A 17,572-nucleotide genomic window follows, 5' to 3' on the forward strand; every position below is an offset into this window, starting at 1 on the left:
CCAAACCACTTACCTTTTTGTTACCTGGAAAACTGTCAGATGAATGCCCTATACTCCTCTGAACGTAGGAAGATTTTATACTTAAGTCCTTTCCTTTAAAGCCTTTTCTTCTTTCACTTGCATTGGTAAGTTTGCCTTGGAGTTTACTGGTTGGATTAAGCTATTGCATGTAGCTCCTTTTTGTACAGCATCGGCTCATGTAAGCAGTAGTTGGCATTTAAACTTCTAGAGCAGTTTCAGAGCTGTGTAAATTTCTTTGCTTAACCATAGGGTTAAGCTGAGCTTAAGGAGTAGTCACTGCATTATTTAGTCAGTGCAGTATAATGCTATATATAATTTGGATTTGTACTTGCGCCAGATGACCGTAGCATCATAGAATCGTAGAGTAGTTTGGGTGGGAAGGGACCTTTACAGGTCATCTCGTCCAACCCCCCTGCAAGAGCAGGGACATCTTCCACTAGATCATGTTGCTCAGCGCCCCGTCCAACCTGACCTTGAATGCTTCCAGGCATGGGGCATCTACCACCTCTCTGGGCAACCTGTGCCAGTGTTCCACCACCCTCCTCGTAAAAAATTTCTTCCTTATATCTGGTCTAAATCTACCCTCTTCTAGTTTAAAACCATTACCCCTTGGCCTACCGCAACAGGCCCTGCTATGAATATAGTTCAATTTTAACAGAAGTGGGAGAACGGTATTTCACTAACTCGCCACCTACCGCATTTGGGTTCTTTCTCTGAGAGCTGAGCACGTGGCGCACAAATGTTGTCCTTCGCGTGCTTCCAGCACTCGCCTAAGCATCGGTTGTATTTGCTTAGCCATTTTCTATTGTGAATAAATTTTGAGCTTCCCAGCCCCAGAGAAGGAAGCTTTGTGTCCTGTAATAAATAATTTGGAGCCATAAAGACTGCGAGGTCAACAATTCGATCCAGATGTGACTTGTGTTTAGGGCTTGGGCCGCCTTTTCAGGCTGTTGTCTGCACAGATCTAGGAGCGCAGGCTGTGTGGGGTGGCGGGGGGAGAGTAGTAGCTGAAGTGGGAATTGCGCCCTAAACTTGCAGCTGGGATAAGGGGTTGAGGAAGGAGAACTGTGCGACACAGATCTCTGGTACAGGGCAGCGCTCCGGGCACGGTTACCTCTCTGTGGAGTTAATGGAGCCAAATCCTGAGCATCCCCCCCGGTTCTTGTTCTCGGTCATAAGTTTGCAGAAGCAGTACGAGTATCAGTGGCAGAAATGTGTGATTCAGAGAAAGTAGTGCTGGTATAAACTTGTTTTAATCTATTCCACTGCACTGGTAGATGCACTGGTAGAGAAACTCTTGCGGACACTTACTTTAAACCTGTCTTGTACTGATGTAACTTAATCTGATCCCTTGGTGATTTAAGCTATATTTGACATAAACTGGAGTGAAATTGATTTCCATTCACCCACACAGAAATTTCCAGCAATTTAACTAGCTCAATTTTGAAAGTGATTTTAGAGCAGGGGATCTCAAACAAAGCTGGGGGAGATGGGCAAGAGGAGAGACCTGTGGTGCCTGAGGAGTCCGGAGGTGACAGCCCGTGACGGGGGATGTTGCAGGGTACCTGGGCACCCAATGCAACGTAGCCGACAGGTACTGAGTCACAGCCCAGTTTGCCTGAAAGGAACTTGCTGCTCTTTCTGCACCCTCGGGTAAACCAACACGCTCTCTGTAGGAAGCCAAACCTTACTCAAAGCACAGCAAATGGGAATATTCTGCCTAAAGCGTTTTAGGTTCTTTTCTCTTGTTATTACTCGTAATACTGAGCAGAGATTTATGATGTACTCCAAGATGGTGATTGAATGTATCTGTGCTTCAGGACCTAATCACGTAAGCAGAGATTAAAAATGGTATTTTTTAAGAGGAATACCAACTCTACATCAGTTGCCACAGTTATCAGGGAATCTTTCAAAGCCTACGGCAGAGCTGCGTTTATTTTACTTATTTTGATATCCAAATCTACTTAGGGAAATAAATTGGTTAGATAAAATCTTTATAAAAGGGAAGCTGGAGAAAAGACTTGCAGGTTCCCCCCCTGAAAGATATAGTATTGGATGTAACTAGAGTTCCTGTAGTATTTAATGTTTTACTTCCCTGTCTCATTCCTGCTCTATGCAGAAAAAATTTCTTCTACGTGTATGTCAGCAGGGTGGTAAAATAGAAATGCCACCGGTCCCCTTGGGGAAACAGAGAGGACCCCTGTACAGTACTTGGCAACGTGGGGAACCCCAATGAAAAGTGATCAGGTTGTCCAGCATGCGTATCAGCTGACGTGAAGTATACGTACCGCCGCCTATACTTAGCAGCAGGAGGTGTCTCTGTCCTCTGCAGCTGTCTTAGCTTTGCCCATCGAACCGGAGCTCGTGGCCGCGGTGCCCTTGCAGGTGTCTCGCGCTCAGCACCAGCAGCAGGGGCGACGCGGGGGCAGGGCTGGCCGGTGCTCGGGAGCCGGAGGCGGCAGGGCCCTGCTGCGGCGCAGCGGCAGGTGCTCCCAAGGGGCGGATGGCCCAGGCGAGCGGGAGCGGTGGCCTCCTGGGTTTTTCAAGTGCTCCTGGGGAGGAGTAGAGCCATGGCTGCTAGAGTGGGGGACTTGCCCACAAGCACCCTGGCCCTGAGTTGCCGAACACCTCTTCAAAGCAAGAGGCACGTGTAACAGGGCATCCCAGCCAGGAGCCCTCTGACTCCGGGATTGTAGCCAGCATTCGTTTCATTTGTTGTTTGTTCTGAGTGCATCTTGAGCTATTTTGTAAGTGAAGGCAGGGCTTTATTATAAGTTGGTGAGTACTACAAACTAGAACAGCTTTTAATAACCCATGGGTAAGGCACTGCCATTGCTCCTTCTGTTTTTCCAACTGGTGTGGCGTGACTAGGCGACTTTGCTGAGCCTGTACGGGAAGCCCTCAGGATGTTGGTTTGCCCAATGGGCACTAAAATGTGACCTCCTTGTTTTTATCTGAAGCTGGGTTTGGTTTTGGTTTTTTTTCTTGTTGAGCTAGAGCTCAGGTTTGAGTTGAGTGCTCTCCTTTCCTTTGTAATCACGCTGTCGGTTTTCAAAGGGCAGCTCTCCTTACACAAGCTCTTGGAAACGAGAGAGCCTGAACATCAGTGTGTTGTCAGGGTCAAAGAAAAATACAGAGCCAGCTGCCAAAGTCAGACATGTGTAACGGTCTCCTCTCCCAGCACGTGTCACATCCATCCCACTTCCACTGCCGGGGGGGCGGAGGGGAGAGCGCGCTCTGGAACAGGCGGAGATGGGATTTGGGGAGTAACAGGGCGAACCCCTTCCCCAGGAGACCTGCCTGTGCACTTCAGACAGAAGCTTTTTAGGTGTGGCCAGCTGTGTTGCAGCACTCCCGTATCGTCACTCGACACTGAACAGCAGATGCAGCAAGAAGTTCTTGTTTCCCGTTTTCCACTGCCGTTGTTGCCTCTCGAGGAGGGGTTGCTTTGTTTGGTTTTGCAAGCTGGGAGGAGAGAAACGTCTCCAGCTCGGAGCCTGCTGACTCGCGTGAGCGCCGGCCTGTGAGGCACGCAGAACAAGCCTCAGCTGTTACACAAAGCCTCTGCGCTTTGTAGGTGATACAGACAGCAAACTATTGTCCTCCTACGGAGCGGCTACAGGGAATATGAGCAGCGCGCAGGGGAAGACCATGCCTGCATCGAGTCACCAAGCCGATTCAGTGCAAGATGGCTCAGGACTGAATGGAAGATGAGCTGTAACAGCTAAAAGGAAGAGCCATAGGGCAGCCCTTGTCATGTCAACAGTTCAGGGAGAAGGTGTTTTGCACGTCACTAAAAGTAAGGTGAGCTGAACGCTATGAAGGCAGCCAGGAAGGCACCAGTGGGGAGATGTGTTATTCTGCAATGATTACTACGGAATCGGGTGTTCCGGAAGGCCAAGAACCACACCTACCTTCTGCTGTATTGATAGCGTTCCCTCTCTAGAATTACTCTTGGCTTCCAGTTCAAAACATCTCCACAGCGGTGCTCAGAGTGCATCTCTCATCACCGTTTCTCAGCGACTTGGCACCAACTTGATTGTAAGAGCAGCAACTTTCATATGGTATGAGTTAGATTTGGGTTTTGCTAAAGGCTGTAGGGAGAAATTCCATTCCCTCCTGTCTATACATGTACAATTTTAAGAGCTGTGCTAGCTCTTCCCTTTGAGGGGTCAAAGAACCTGAACTTCTGAACCACCAATTTTCTGCAGTCACGCCAAAAGCATATATTGCCAGATCCGTATCTCATGTGCTTTTCTGACCATAGATCGCAAAAGCAGGTGTTTGTGTCCCATGTCAAGCTATTTGTATGCTACAAGCTGCAAAATGCGGGTCTCAAGGCAGGTTTCTGAGTGTAAATGAGAGCTGACCCTAGGTGAAGTAACTGCTGCATAAAACCATGTACAGAATGTATGCGTTAGGGGACTGCCTGGCTTTCTGCTAGGTTAGAGATCTGGCTTCAAACTCGTTGCTGTAGCCACAGGTCAATACAAACTTGGAGCCAAACTACAAGTCCAGCAAAAGTGGAGAAATTTCAGGAAAGTTCCCTGGTTGGCCTGGATAAGCAATAAAGAAGTTTTTTAGCCTTGCTAACCAGCCAAGACTGAACTGGAAGCACTGGAAAGGTACCGTTACATTAAACTACAATGCGTTAGGTGCTGCCGGGGCTGAGCTGTTTTGACCTTATACTTGAATAAGTGCAGTACCTAAAAGTAATGTACTTGTACTGAGCAGTCTAAACTCAAGAAGACTCTGAGGGATTGCGTTTCCTTTCTGGTGCAAATGGAGTTTGCCAAAGCTTTTGTTTTGCCATGGCTAATGCAGTCCTTCGCAGATGATCTGACCAGGACCATCTCTTGGATTGCCCTGGGTGACCCGATTCTGCCAGATGCTGCCCTGGTTAGGAGCCTACCCGATGAAAACGTAGGTAGTAAGTGCATTTTGGTCATACCACCCCACCACCAGACGTGTAGCCCGAGACCAGGTTCAAGACCATGCAGGAGCTGAGAAGATTGGAAAGCCCTTCTGATGAAAAGAGCTGAAAGTGAAGAAGGAAAGAAGAGGTCAGGCAGAGCCGAATGGCAGCTCAGACCTTGCTCAGCTTTTGGGATAGACCTATTGATAAAGGAGCCAAACTGGAGTAAGTGAGGTGTGAATAGCAATGCAACTTAGTCACAAGTCGCAGCGGCAGCAGCTGACAGGAGAGCAATAAAAAGACTGAAAGAGTTTGAGAAGCAGTAAAGTATGTTCCTAGTTTGCTGTCCCAAGCTGAGAAGTTTTATCAAGGCTCCCATCCCAGCAGTCTTGGCAAACACCTTCCACTGCCGCTGCCTCCTGGCTCAGGACGCAGCCCGTGTCCTTCCTGTTGCTCCCAGACACGAAGAGCGCAGGCCCCACGCGCTGGAGAGGAGTCCCAGCTCTCGAACCTGGCACGGAGCAGAACAAACACCACATGCCTGCAGGGAGGCTCCCTCTTGCCAGCATGACCTAAATCATGGCTCCCCCTTCAACAGAGAGGCTGATCCCCAAATGTCGAAACTGGGAGCTGCCTGCAAGTCCTTTCTTGCCCTCTGGGGAGCACCCGCTCCACTGCTGCCCCGTAAAGACCCATGGCCTGCCAGCCGTCCCGCTCTGGCCTGGCAGTTGGTGCGTCTTCAGAGGGAGAGAGAAGAAAGATTTCTAACCCTGCCGCATCCAGCTGGCAGCCTGCTCGCTCCATTGCCACCAAGCTATCAGTCTCTCCACGTTATTTTAGTTCATTTCTGACTGGGTGAGCACGTGGACTTGAGCTTCAGCGGCAGATCGCTAAGGCCTTATGCAAAGCAAGCAGTTCTAGAAAACTCATAATTCAGAAGGTCAAGGCTCTGTGGTCCACAGTATCTGCACCCTAAAAGAACGTGGCACGTGAACAGACTGAACCGGGACCTCGCCAGTGGACGCGGGGAAGGGTTCATTGCTGTCCACAGGTAACCAGAGGGGTAGTGCAAAGCCCCATCAGTACCAGTTGCCAAAAGGTCACCTCTACAAAAATCAAGAGGTGGTTGAAGAAATGCTTACAGGTCTGTGGATGCGGCGATGGAGTGAAGTTGTCCCCTTGCTCACTGTCGCCTTGAGGTGAAAGAAAAAATGAGCGTAGCAGTTGCTTTCCCTGGCCAATCATGCAGCCATAGTCCTACAGCTAGTAGTTCTGATGTACGGACTCTGGAGTCTGAAGCCGGTGACCACGGTGGAGCTGCCTGATGTAAAGCGTTTTGAGGTTTTTCTCTCATTCAGTAGACTCCTAAGCTGAAAGCAAAACTTGGCGGGGAAGGAGAAAGCAATCTTGACACCGAGCGAACCTTTGCATGAACCTCTCGGGGATAAAAGGGATGAATTTTGTATACCTGGAGAGGCAGAGTCCTTTCTGATGGGTGAAGAGAGCACAGGACAAACCACTGCTCATCTGTTTCTCTTTTGGGCACAAATCTGGAAAACTAGCTTTTGGGGCTAAAAGTCGCTGCTGCCAGTAGCATTGCACCTGTTTGGGTCAGACCTGAGCTCAGTCTTAGGAGCCCCTAAAAAAAGAACCGTTTACATCCTTTTTTACTGTTGTGATTGCAGCCGATTGCTCAATTCTGCAGAGGGTTTTCAAAAGGTCACTGTGTGTAGCAGTGACTCACTGTAGCCACAGCCCTGGGAGCATTAACAGTTTGAGCAACTTCCAGAGTGGAGTTTTCCAAAATATGAATGTTCATGAAAGGAAAAAAAGACACCGAGTGTTTTTAAGGATTTAGTTTTGTAAAAGACATCTGGGTTGGAGGATTATGTTACCTAATAAGTATCTGGATCTTTCACTACATATGCTGGCTCTGTCTTCCTCTGCATTTGGATTTCCTTCCAGTGTGCCTTCGCTCTTGTCCCTTTTTTAGTGAGCCTTCAGCTTTTCAGAAGTAAAAAAGTTTGTGCCCTTTGCCAAGGACTCCTTAAATGTCCTCCACCTCCTCCCAGCTGCTCCTTTCTCTTCTGGCTCTGCTTTAGGGATGTTATGGAAGAGCTGGGAAATAGGACCTTGTTGAAGCTACAAGCAGATAAGCTGTGTTCGAAGAAGTCCTTTTGTGCAGAGGTAGAAAACAGCTGCTTTCCCTGCTTGGAGATGGAGGTGAAACCAAGTCCCAGCTGAAGTTCTAAGAAGAATCCCAGCCTCCCTAAGAAGCTGTCATCAGGCCAGTAACATGTGGCTTTTCTAGCACCACTAATGGTGCCTACTCCTCAAAATGGTCAAGCGTCACAAGAAACCACTTCTTTGAAAGGCAGGATATGATCATGTGCTGGGATTTTTTCTGCTAGCCGCATTTTAGGACGTGATGTCACCTTTGTGCTCTCACCACTGATGAGTCTGACATTGCGGGGCTGTGGCAGCCTGGCTTTCCTGATAGCCAGGATGTTCGGCAGACCGGGATGTCCTAAAATAGACCTAAGCCCACTTCCTAACTTCTGGTGCCCATCTTTGCTCAGTTGCTGACCTGCTAGCTCTGTCCTCCTTCCCTTTTCTCCAAAAGGGCACACCCGCATCAAGGGCATGTTGCGTACGTCTCCTGGCACCTTGTGAGCTGTGGGAGGGTGGTGACACCCTGCCCGAGCCAAGCGGGGCAGCAGCAGCCTGTTGTTTAATCAAACAAATGGACTCTAATACACGTTTCTTGCCGTAACAGGAATCATACTCCAGGCGGTGGAAAGGTAGTGAAAAGATGCTAGGGCAGCTGAGTCTGCACGGTGCCCTTGGCCTCAGCCCAGCAGCGGCTCTTCACGAAATGGCGGGTCTCCGCTGTTGTACGTGGCAGAAGTGCTGGTCTTGGCCCAGGTGCTGGGACGAGAAGGGGAGGGCGTGGAGAGCAGCGAGCGCTGCATACGGGTCTGCTGGAGATTCGGTGCGTGCCTCTGGCACCTGCGGCGAGAGCTGCCTCCGGGGGTCGGCGCGTGGAGCAGCCCGACGCAGGGGAGGCTCTTTGCAGGTGGCACGGACGCGGCTGCGTGCCAGGGCGGGAGTGCCTTCCTCGCCGTTTTCCCCATGCTCTGCATCTAGTCCCTATTAGCTGCAGCCATGATCTAATAAAACATGCCAGCTTAAATACGGGCCCGTCTGCAAGCCCCCTTGGTTTTCATTATGCCCATGTAAGAGGAAGGAAGGAAGGAAACAAACCTTGCTGCACTTTTGTTACATGGTTGGTAATTAACATAGCACAATGCTGTTACAGGTCCCAATAAAAATATAAAGTCTTTGCAGTTATAATGAGATATTCATGCATGGCAGCACCAGAGTATAAACTAAACTTTTATTGTATGCGTTAGCTATGGTAAATGAAGCGAAACAGGGCTAAATTCATTACGTCCCATCTCAGCTGCATCTCACAAATAACGGGCCTTAAACATTTTCATCAGAAAGTCCATTTCCTCTTGTTGCCAGCAGCAGTTAACCAGTGCTGAATATTGGCTCTGCAGAGATGGTTGAACCTGAGGGTGATAGAGGACAGCGGTAAACATTTGTTAAGTAATTAATATAACCTGTTTACAAGGAGTACCCAACAGTCACAAGGCAATGAATAGTGTCTCGCACCTTTTGTCGCTGCCAGAGGGAGGGGGAGCTCTGCAGTGGACGTGTCGGTCGTGCTGCAGCACCCAGCGGGCAGGTCGTGGTGGACTGTGGATGGGGAAACCGAGGTGCACCGGGCAAAGGCCAGAGCTGCAGAAGCATGTCAGTACCCGCTGCTTCCCTATGCAAGAATGCCTTGCTGACTTTGTGACCGCGGGCCAAAGTTATTTGCCCTGTGACCAAAGCCGTTGTGTCATCTGGAGCAGAATTCAGAGCCACGGGAAGCCACAGCGGGCGAAGAGGAAGGATGCGTAGTCCATGGTGATGTTACAGCCTTGGCCTCGCAGGATGGTTCGTAGGAAGCAGGTGCTGAAGGCCACTTGCTTGTTCCAGAGGGAACAGGCAGGGAAGGGTGACAGCCTTCCGGCTGCATCTCCCAGGTTTGCCCGTGAGATCCCTCAGGCCGCCTTTACTCAGAGGCTTTCAGCTCATGGTGGCGTGTGTCCATCCGGGCTTTTTTGGTGGTTTTGGGGGTTTGGGTGGGGGGTGGTGTTTAAGTGGATTTTCCAGCTGACTTTGCAGCACAAAGCCTGGCATCTTCTGCACTTTTTTCCTGCTGAAGGATCTTGTAAATTGAAGAGCACTAACTAAAAGGTTGTCTAGTTTGGCACTGCTTTCATAAGATAAAGCTAGACGTTTGCTGCTGATAATACTTGCACAAATTCAGAATTAATCGTAGCATAATAGAATCTGGTAGCTTTGGTTGTTAATTCTCTATTGAGTCTGCATCCCCATGTTTATTCTCATTTGTTCTGATAAGGTCCATTGTCTCTAATATTGCTTCGTAAAGGGTAAGAAATAAATCAACGGTATTTAGCTTTTCTAACCATCTGGTCTGGCTTACAGCCCAAAATCAATTTTTAAGTTGGGCACAGTTCGTGTATTTTTGCCTTGTAACAGAGAACGTCTCTGGGGAGAGAAGGGAAGGAAAAGTCGCTCCTAATCTCACCCCATGGATTAATCATTTTATAGATGCTACGCTTGAAACTCTACAGGTTTTTGTTGTTGTCACAGCTTCGGTTGTTGGGCTGGGTTTCTGCAGAGTGCCAAAAGGAACTTCTTTCTCTGTGTGTTAATGGGATTAATACTTTGAACAGCAATGCATTACTCTGAAGTAGAAAAGCACTTGGTTTAGACGTGGAGTTTATTTGCTTTGGTAGCATTCGATCTCAACAATGTTAATCTTCAACATGTGTGTACATTATAATGCACTTCTCTGGTCATTATAGAACCATCCTGTGGAGTTAAGCCAATTGTTTTTAAGAGGTGTTGTTAATGTAGTGAAATTTAATGCATTTGGGAGCTACTGTATTGCCACAGATGGGAAATATATCTTGTAAACTATAAATTTTAAAAAATTATTTAGCATCTCCATTGCTTTGTGGGGCCATGTGCCACCAAGCACAGGATAATTCCACAGCTTTCATTAAAACACACAATCATCAAAGATTTAAAGTCCACGGACGATGTTTTTGGGAACTATTATAATAATTAGAAAAGGAAAATGGGTTTAATAAAAGTTGTAAACAATGATGATCAGCCAGACCTCGTCCCTTTCTGCAAACCCCATCTGCATTGCACATCTGGGCATGCGAAGCAGGGAGTAATAGTATTCCATCTCGGCTACCCTGGCCCAGAAGAGAAGGTATGCGTGTTTCGGGGTCATTCTGGGACGCAGCAATGACAAAGAAACTTGAGGAGGATAAATCTGTAAAATAAGCAAAAAACCTAATAAATACCCTTCCAATCAAACATTAGTGTCCTCACCTCCTGGCAACCCGTCGCTGGATGCTTGGGGCTCATTTTCACAAAGCCGTGTAGACTCTTTACTTGGCCAGATTGACACAAAAGGATTTCAACATCAGTGAAGACTTCGGGTCAATGTTTACTACAGCAGATGGGACACAGCGTAGCAGGGCCCGAGTGTCCTGGCGAGAGGAGGAGTAATGCATCCGAAACGAATGAAGTTTCACTGGCGTAAGCAAGAGGCAAACGAAGATGACCGCAGCTGACGAGCGGTTTAGAGGGGTCAGCGTGCCGGTTTCTCCCTCCACATCAGGGTCTGAGAGCAAAGGCACGGAGGTGCGGGATGCGTTCATCTCTTGAAGGAGAGGGAGCAGCCAAGTGATTCAGCTGGAAGCCTGCTGCTGCCTCGCCCTTCACAAGTACTCGGAGGGCAGGTTTCTTGAGCCGAGCTTTTGCTGTCAGACTCCGTCGCACCTACCTCTGAAGCCTGGCAGATACAATTCTGTAGCTTTTTGATGCGTTTCAGCTGTCAAGATGGGACCTGAGAGGTTAAAATTGCAAACTCTTACTTAAAAGTCGTAACGGATGGAGTCTGATCTACTTAGTTGTGCCAAGCAGTGAAATCTTTGGGTGCGACTCATCCTTGCAAGGCTACAAAGCCACTGTGTTGAATCAAGTAGTCTGCTAGCTCTGACAGCTGGAAAATTCAATGGGGCTGTGTTGATCATAAGCATCTTCTCAGTGAGGAGAAGTTACAATCCCAAATTACACCCAGTGGCGGAATGTTCTGAAAAGAAGGTTCACATGGTTTAGGTTTGATATTTCACGCACAGTAGCCATGGTCTGGAGTGCTTCTCACGCGTATGGAGAAATGTAGGGTGTTCACACTCGGCCTCTCTGGCCCCCGTCTCCTATCGGAATAGCAATATACAATACTTTGTAATTCCCTGACGCTATGCAGTGCCTTCCTTCAAGGCGATGGAGGTCCTTGTCTTTTTATGTAGGAAAGAAGAAATTTAAGGTAATGTGAAGGGGAAAGAGATTCCAGTGATCTGGTGAAGAAGTTGTTTAATATGTAGCTGCTTGCTCCAACTGAATTATGTGTACTACTAGGTATTAAATAGGCTTTTCTTGAATCAGCAGATCATTTGTGTCGTTTGATATTTCACGTGGGTATCAGCCTCTTCAGGAAGAAGCCAAGGCACCAGACTGAGAGCCAAGGTCTGGCTGACTGCAAGCACCTCTGTTTTGAGTAACTACCACCCGGGAGAGGCCCCCATTTCAGGCAGTACTTTCAGTTGAGCTGTCCCCTTCTTTTCTTGAAAGGCAGACCCTTTTCTAGGCCAGGGAACACAAAAATAGAGCTGTGGTGACCCACCAGTCACCAGCCGCCTGCCAGACAGGCCACCAGCAGGGTTTGCAGGAGGGAGCTTTGCTAGAGCTATTGCTGGATGTCATCCTGCTCCGCTGCCCCCACGCTTGGGCTTTTCCCACCCACACCACCCCAAGGGGATACGCCATGCAGCTGGGAGTTGTGTATTTGCGTGGGAACGCAAACAGGACTGGCGGGGGGGGGGGAACCCCTTTTTTGCTTTGAACTGAGGGTTCTTCAGCCAGGTCTGGCAGCCTAACTCTAAATACGAGAAACCAGGGCCGTTTCATCTGCCCCTGCGCGTTCTTCTCGCCGCACAGTCCGGGCTGGGTGCTGAGTCCCGACGAAGGGCGAGCGCCCCGAAGGGAGCGGATGCCGGTGGCTGGGGCCGGCCTCTGCGTGTGCCTGAGCGCAGCACGGCCCAGCTCTTGAGCGTTGCGTTTGGGCGGTCTGTTGGCTACTGACCTAAATTGAGACTGAGCAAAGAGAGCAAGCAGCTGCCCCACCACTGTTGCTCTGTTTTCAGCGTGGATCGAGCCTCCCTAATCCCCTCGGATTTTGTATCTACCAAAACAGCTTGGGCCCATCAGTAAATTGCAGTGGCATATGGTCCAGGTTTATGAGTAATCTGGCACACGCTTAAGGCAAGGAGGACGTCATCCTTCAGCAAATACAGAAAATATTGTGGGGCTTTTTTTTTTTTTATGACTATATTTAATATAGTTGATGAGAAAGCTGTGAGAAATGTTTACCTTTTAAGCCTGTCCTATTTAAACTTCAGCTGCTGGTTGAAGCAGCTACATACCAGGAAACAAATACAAATGAAAGGGGAGTCCCATTGTCCCGCAAAGATTTTGTTGCTTAATACTGACCCCGTGGGTGTGTTGGGGGCTAGAGGAGAAGGCGGTCAGCCGGTGCCAGCAGGCACCCCAACCGCAACATCTGGGGGAGGGAGGTACCCAGCGTCACAGGGGCCACTTGAAAAAGTCCTCATCATCTCCGCACAGGTGAAGAAGTTCCTCTAGATGTGGCGTATGCCAGAGGGCACGGCCTCATCCCTAGAAGGCAGAGAAGTAAAATGCAGTTTGGGCTGCTTTGGGAGAAAAAGGCCTGATCTTGTTAGGTGATAGCAGTGGATGTCCCAGCTGTTCTGCAAGGCTATTGAAAGACACCACCCAGTGTGAATTTACTCACTGTTGCCTCTGTCTGGGCAACTCATCTTAAAGATTTCCAGGTCCTGGTCAAGTAAACCTCTTTGCTACAGTCCTGTCTTGGCAGGAAGACGAACACTGCGAGCAGTTTCAGCTGCCCTCAGCCAGCGCGACAGCAGTTCTGGAAAGCCCCGGCAGGGCTGGAGGTGTCCGTGGGCTCAGCTGACGCTCCCCAGGAGCCATCTGCCCCCCTCTTGGCCCTGCGTCAAAACTGGGGCATCTCTGGGGGAGCGGGGAGGACGTGAGAGGTGGAAGTGGCTTTGTTAGGTAAAACGCTGCAACAACATTGCAAGAGCTTTTCCTTGGCACTTAATTTATCTCTCCAGGTCTTACCAGTGACACTGTTTTTCCCTTCAGCTGGGATGCAGAGCTAATAGCTTTTCTTCTCTCCTCTCCTTTCAGCTGCTGTGGGCTCTGTATCCCCGTTCTGCAGGGGGCCTGAGCTTCCTTTCAGTCTTCCCAAGATTCATCTTTCCTCGGTATGTCCGAGAGCCCAGCTATAGGAAACCTCACACTAGCCAGCTCTTGCCTAATTCTGTATTACCAGCCTCCCCGCGCTATGTGCCACTTTGGCAACATAAAATGTTTTCTTTGGTTGCATAGACATGGTCTGTAGCTGCAACATCGAAGGAGTTAGTCATCTCCAAGGTGAGGGTTCACGTGTCCTTTCCTGTGACCTGGTCTGCAGCGTGGGGAATGGAGGAGAAAACATGGCTGGCTCTGAGCTACCACTCTTCTCCTGCATTTAGGGCCTGCTGGGCACAGGTTAGACCTCACCTTTGCAGAGCAAACGGACCGCCGAGTGCTTCCAGCCCACTGCATCCCCCAGGTCCCGGGCCAGGACCGGGGCTGCCGCAGGCGCGGGATAAGATGCTGTGTTCAGTCTGCCTGCCAGAGGCAGCGTCGCCCATCACGGGTCTCTTTCAGTGTGTTTGTGGCTGCTTCTCATCACACAGGGTGATTAAAGAGATTGCCACTGGCAAGTGTCTAATCGTGAAGACCAGGGGCTGTGCAGGGTGTAGCGATGGCAAGGAACAGCTCTGAGCTGCGGGGCCCCTGTCTGCTGCCGCTGCTGACTTTCGCCTGGGAAGTCACCCCAAACTTGAAGAAAAGTTTCGTGCCTCTGATCCCACCAAGGAAGGGGATGAGCCTTTTCGCAGGGGTTTGAAGTGATGAGTTTGTACTCATCACCACGAGTTTACAGTTCTTATAAACCAAAGAAATTAGGTCTCAAAGACAAAAATAGTTATTAAGTGGCCAGGCCAAAGTGTGTTTACTTTCTCAGGTGCTCTGTTTTTTTTTTCTCAGGTGCTCCTGTTACACATAATAGTAGAACTTGACCTATTGCTCTAGCTGCTATTAAGAAAAAAATGAATTTTTCATGTAAAGAAAACAAAATGGCATGAGAAAACAGGTTTTATGCCATTTTTATGCATCAGAAGCAGCAGAAACAGTGTGTTTCCCTTTCTGGAGAGAACTTTTAACCTCTGCACTTGCGAAGCTTTGAAAGCAAAGTCCAGCAACCAAAGAAATGAGTAAAAGTCTTTCAGCTGACTTAGGCTGGATGAGACACAAACATTGTGTCAAATAATACCGCCCCATAAAATCAAAAAAAAGGGAACTTTTGATGGTTATCAGATGGCCTGTTCAGAGGAAATTATTTGAAATAGCAAAGCCACTCCGTCAGCTGGTTTGAGTTAGTTACAGATACAGAAATGTTAGTGAGGAGTTTCAGAGAAGTCCTGCAGTCCACATGTTTGTCGCCTTAGAGAGAATCACCCTAAAGCTTGGTTAAGAGGAACCTGGGAAGCTTGCCACGATCTTTTTGTACAAGGAGTGCAGAATATACCGGCACATCCATGCCTCACCTTAAAGGGCTGAGGCGGGGGGCCGTGGCCCAGTACGTGCGTCTCCTCTGGTTTTCCTGCAGAAAACAGAGGGATCTGACCTGTGCGTCGGGGCGGGCTGGTTCGGGAGAAGAGGTAGCACTAGGAGGTCTCGAATTGAAGGTTTCTCTGGGCATTGCAGACACCCAGCGAGGATGCACCGGACAGCCAAATTCAATCCCTTAGCCCCGTGGCTAGTCAGCTGGCAGCCACAAGGACAAAAGGTGTAGCAGCATTTTAGTGACTGGGTTATTCTGTGCACGGTAGTATTTTACGTGCTAACGTGGGGATAATCAAACCTTGCGTGTCAGGGAAGAAACCCAACTTTACGTGGATCGGGAAGCGTTGTGCAGCTTGTTGCCGTGCTCCGTGCCCTGCGTGGTGGTGCTGCAGGGGGGCGGCTGCGTGGCTCCCTGGGAAATACCAGGAGAAGCCGAAACAAAGCATTGCATTTCCTGACCTGTTTTTTGTAGGCAGGAAAAAACAGTTACAGAGCTCGGCTGGGGTTTATGAGGTGCTGTGGCCACCACGTCCTCCTCAAAAACTGATTATGGCAATCGAAAATATTTCCCAGCAAGTGCAGTGACCCCCAGCTGCCATCAGTCCCCACGCTCGCTTTCCCCACGTACTACTGGAGGAAGTACCAGGAGATGCAGAGAATAGTTTACACAGATCCCGAGGAATCTGTTCTACAGAGTTTTTAACCACAAAGTGAAAACACACTGATAAATGTATTTAAATAAGAGCAAGTGCATTGCTAGTGAGGCTGGCAGGGCTCTGTGTGCAGGCTGCTGGGCCTTGTGGAGAGGGTGTGGAAGACATTGGCGCTGCACAAGGGAAGGGGAATTTGAGCGTCAGCTGGGGGACTTGGGTGCTAAACTGAGCCCGAGCCATCGCTGCCCCTGCTCGCTCTGCGGTTTGTGAGGAAATTCCAGGTTCTCCTAGGAGAGCCTCCGTGCTGTCAGCCCCTTGCTTTCAAACCCTGGTAACAGGGCCTCAAGCAGCTTATAAATAGCTTAAACACTGGGTTTTTAAAATTTTAAACAGTGGCTTTGGGATTGTATTTGTTCAAATCTTGGGTATCTTGGTGGCTCAGATTTTTAGCTCTTTGCTGCAATCTTTAAGTAATGCTCTGTGTAGTTTAAAAGAAGCTTTGCTTTTTGAGTGGAAACTGATTTTTTTAAGGCTGGGGATTGTGGGTTTTATTTTTTTGTTTTGCATAGAGCAATTCTGCACACTGGAAATTGAAGAAAACATCTCGTGTTAAAGGGTGGGATCGAGACCATGTGATCTCAGCAGCGAGATATAAAAATTCCTGTCTCTGGGTCAGGGCATCCCTGCTAATTGTGGCCTGGGAGAGCGTGCAGGGAAAATGTATACGCTGGCACTGTTGTCATAGCCGTGTGTTTTTATGCTGCTCCTGCCGTCTGTCACTGGACTAGATGGATGTTTGGTCTGAATCATGCCGCTGTCATGGTATTTTGGGGGTCTTAATAATAACCAGTCTGTATAACTTGGGAGATGAGAGGTGACGGAGCGGTCCCTGAGCGCGTTCTCCTCCTGCCAGAGCACTCAGCATCTCTCCACCTTCTTTGCCTCGGTGGAGGGCAATGTACCTTGTTGTGCAGCGTTGAGAGGAAGTAGGTTAGCCACCTCTCCTACAGCGGGGCTTTCTGGTGACAGCGTAGCGGGGATCTCTGTACCACCCCTCAGCAGTGATCAGCAGGAGCTACCTGTAACAGGGCTGGCGGGGCCACCTCCTTGCAGAAGGGTCCGGTGGCACGGGGAAGGTGCTCTGATGCGTCCTTGCTGCTGTTTGGTTTATAAGGAGGAGGGAGCAGTTCCCTAGTTCTATTAGCTGTGCTGGCAACAGGGAACGGATGGGTGCATGCCTTTTTGTGCCACGCTACGATTTCGCTAATGGCATTTGCCAGCTGAACGAGAGACCGCATTCCAATTCGGCCGTTTTGTGGCAAGCGGGCTGAAGAGCCAGCCTGGGAGCAGGGGGTGCAGTGCCCCGATGGACATGCTCTCCACGGTAGGACCGGTGGTCCCTTCTGGTTCTTCTGTTTCTGAAGCAAAATGCTGGAGCTCCAAGCAAGGAGCTTAAGTTTTCTGTCGTCCCTAGAAAGCCAAGGGCATCTGCTCACAGTTCTTATTTTAAGTGTGTGTTGACAGGATCTTCACATGCTCCGTTGCTTTGCTGCTGATTTTGTGTTTGTTTGGATTGATGAGGGACGTGACCCCGCCTCACCCTGCCGGGTCGCTTTGGGCACGGCAAGGCCCTTCTTGCCCATGCCCTGCTCGCTGCCAGGGGCACAGACGTCTTGTGAGGTGCCTGTGTTACAGCTGGCTTCCCACCCCATCGGGGCAGACGCTGCCGCGCAGCCCCTCTGCGCGCAGGAACTGGCCCTGCAGCAAAGGGGGAACACCGAGCCACGTGTCGCACCTTGGGCATCGGGAGGGGGATGACTTCACACCTGAAAAACAGTCAACACGTTCCTTCCCCTCTTGCTGCCGTCAGCGTGAGGAAGGAAGCAGCATCACACGGATGGTTTTGCCAGCATTTTCTAAAGCAATTTGTGTCCGAGCAGGGGGAAGGCTAGAGCAGCAGGTATGCAGCAGAGCTGCGTTCTGTGGCTGTTGATGCAACGCTCCTTTCTTTATGTGGGTGGGACTCCACCGGGTGATCTTCCCAGCTATGATG

This window comes from Mycteria americana, chromosome 4 (assembly GCF_035582795.1).
Source record: "Mycteria americana isolate JAX WOST 10 ecotype Jacksonville Zoo and Gardens chromosome 4, USCA_MyAme_1.0, whole genome shotgun sequence".
NCBI lineage: Eukaryota > Metazoa > Chordata > Aves > Ciconiiformes > Ciconiidae > Mycteria > Mycteria americana.